At 33.2% G+C, this 3,090-nt stretch overlaps 1 pseudogene; it reads left to right on the top strand.

Annotated features, from left to right (window-relative positions):
* The first annotated feature begins 713 nt into the window (after positions 1 to 713).
* On the top strand, positions 714 to 2,791 carry LOC149159699 (leucine--tRNA ligase, cytoplasmic pseudogene; annotated as a pseudogene).
* The last annotated feature ends 299 nt before the right edge of the window (positions 2,792 to 3,090 follow it).

The raw sequence follows: 3,090 nt of genomic DNA, 5'->3' as shown, positions 1-3,090 counted from the left end.
CATTCTAGATGTGGAGGAAATGGAACCTCATGAGACTATTATTCCAGAGGATACTTAGGAAGGATAATAGATCTATCGTATATGTGGAGGAAACACTCATAAAATGACAGAAGATAAATCAGGGTCCTGAGCAGTAAAAGGAATAAACAATAAACTCTATAATATAGGCTATCTCCTACTAAATACACTCATGAATACTTACCAAGGTATATCGTTACTTTGAATGCTCTTGAATGTTGAGAGCCTTGGGTAAAGTGCTTTAGGCTTATTCATATAGGGTGGACCTTGAGTCATTTCTCAAAAAAGTAACATACTCTAAATAAGCACCATAATTAATAAATTATACTTGTTGACATCAATACAACAACAACCTAGAGTATGGCATGCTTCTGAGTAAGATGTGAAATACTTTTCTTATTGATATATGTCACTAGTGAGGAGTAACAAAGGACTAGTACTATTAAAATGTATATGAAACCATTGACGTCGCTATCCTACTTCTCAATAATGTGTATGTGAATGTTTTAAATCAGGTCATTTATTGAATTATTCATATGACAAAGTCATACAAACCTAGAAGTTAGGCATAGCTTACCAACCCAGAAGTCAGATATAGCTTTGGGACACAAGTTGGTAAGATTCATGTGTTTGTATCCTCTTTCTCTATTTCTGATGCATTTCAATTCTATATTAGTTATCTTGTGGTGGTGCCTATGTGTGAGTTACAATTCTCATCCTTCTATGTTCTACTATGGAATGCTAGGAAATATACAACCACTTTAAAAGTATTCAACTCTGACTCCATTCTATATGTAGTTCTATTTTTTCATTTATTTTGGATTGGTGAGTATGGCACATTTGAAATCAATGATATTAGTGTGTTTATTATCACCGAGAGGGATTCCCTTAAAATTGCATATCAACATATGTATAATATCCCTAATAAGCCCCCATGATTGTTATAGTTATCTAGCCATGATTTGATTGGTTTATTGTTGCAATCACCTTGAATAGTCAATGTGGTTGTGTATGACCTTCCCTTGCTCATAGTTGTAACAGAAAAAAGGAACTGGAATAGTAAACAGTGTCCCCAATGATCCAACGAATGATTATATGGCCTTGTCATATCCAAAAGTTAAAACCTACACTCAGAGCCCAATTCCTTCTAAAGAATGAATGGGTTGTACCATTTAATGTAATCCCTATCATTAACTCTAGAGTTTGGGGATAACTGATCTAAAAGGGTGTGTTTTGATTTGAATATCAAGAGGCCAAATGAAAAATACAAACTTGAAAAGACAAATATATTAACTTATCCTATAGATTTCATAGATGGAAAAATGATAGTGGGGGAGTTCAAGGCCACAAAATTTCAAGAAGAAAGACCACTAATCATGTCAAACTTTTTGGAGACAAGGGAGGTAGTGATGTATAGGGAACCTATGAAAAAGGGTAATAGTTAGGTCAGGTGACAAATGCGTATGGACCATACCGACCATGGTGCATAACTTATAGTGAACTTGAGTTAAAAAAAAAAAAAAAAACATTTTTTTTTTACCTATATGGAGTTGTATTAAGATGAAGCTAGACATGGATTTGAGCATACCAGGTGTTGATTTAATCAATGGGTATGTTCTATATCATTTGGCCTTGGAACAAGAATTCAATGGGATGGAAAATTTCTCATTTATTCATTATCAAATTACATAATATATATGACCTATTACACAGCTTCCCATGTTTTGCAAAATGAGGAGATTATTGTAGGAAAGTTTCTCTAATCAAGCCATAGCAAAGGACAACTTTTTTTTGGGATTATATATTCCTTGAGGGACCCACAATAATAAATTCCCTCATATCTCTTGAAACACATGAAGAAAGAGTTTGAATATTGGTATCCTTTTAATTTTCGAGTATCTAGCAATGATTTAATTTAGAACCATATGATATTTTGTATTTATAATCACAATGCCATATTCCCTAAGGATAAATAACCTACTTCATTTAGATGCAATGGGCACTTTATGCCAAATTCAGAAGGAAAAAATGTCAAAGTCTATAGGAAATTTCAAAACATTAAATAAGGCAATAGAATACTTCTCTTTAGATTTCACTCAATTTTCTTTGGTTGATACAAGATATGGCATGGATGGTACCAATTTTGATTATGATATTTCCAATGTTGTGATTCTCTATTTGAAAAATGAGATTGCATGGATGGAGGATATTTTGGTTGTAGACTCATCCTTAAGGCAAGGCCTTCCTTCAACTTCTACAGATCGAGTATTTTCTAATGAAATAAACATTAGTCAAGTTGACTAAACAGAACTACAATTCAATGATGTTAAGGGAGGCCTTGAAGATAGTTTTCTATGATATTCAGGCAGCTCAGGAGGAGTACACATTTTCCTATTCTTTATGGGGCATCAATATAAACTTACTATGGAGATTCATGGATGTCCAAACAAGGTTGATCGCTCCCATATGCCTTGATTATGCAAAAGATGTTTAGAAAGAGGTTTTGAAGAAGGATGGGTTTTTATTCAAATCAGGGTGGCCAACTGTAGAACTTCTTGATCTCACCCTTCAGTGAGCCAATAAATATATATAAGGTACAATTGTTTCCATGCAGAAGATTATTTTAGACGCAGACATTTTTCCAAAGAAGTCCAAGAAAGGTCGAAAAAATAGTGCAACAATAGTTGAAAAGAAAAATCCAACTATAGGACTACTAGACTATGCTGCAGAAAAATATGAACTTTGGAAAGAAGAATGCATGAATATTCCCTAAACAAAGTATGATAAGGGTTACTGCTCTAACCAAGGCATATCGATACTTTGAAGGACAGTCTTATTGGACAACTTGTTGATTGCAAAATAATTCTTAAGCAATTCATGCCATTTTTTAGGTTTGAAAGGACGAAACACTTGTTTTTGGGCTTGAAGGCATAGATATAAAGCTAACTTTTGATGAGATGAAAGTGCTGCAAGAAAATGTTGACTTAATCAAAGGGAAAATAAGACTTAAAATGTTGGAGATAATCAAAGAATAAAATAAATTAAGAAACATTTTTATGACTAAACAATAAT

Source organism: Pinus tabuliformis, chromosome 5_2 (assembly GCF_031772625.1).
Source record: "Pinus tabuliformis cultivar Carrire ecotype Pingquan chromosome 5_2, CPIR1, whole genome shotgun sequence".
Lineage (NCBI taxonomy): Eukaryota > Viridiplantae > Streptophyta > Pinopsida > Pinales > Pinaceae > Pinus > Pinus tabuliformis.
This window is presented reverse-complemented; position numbering and strand designations above follow the sequence as displayed.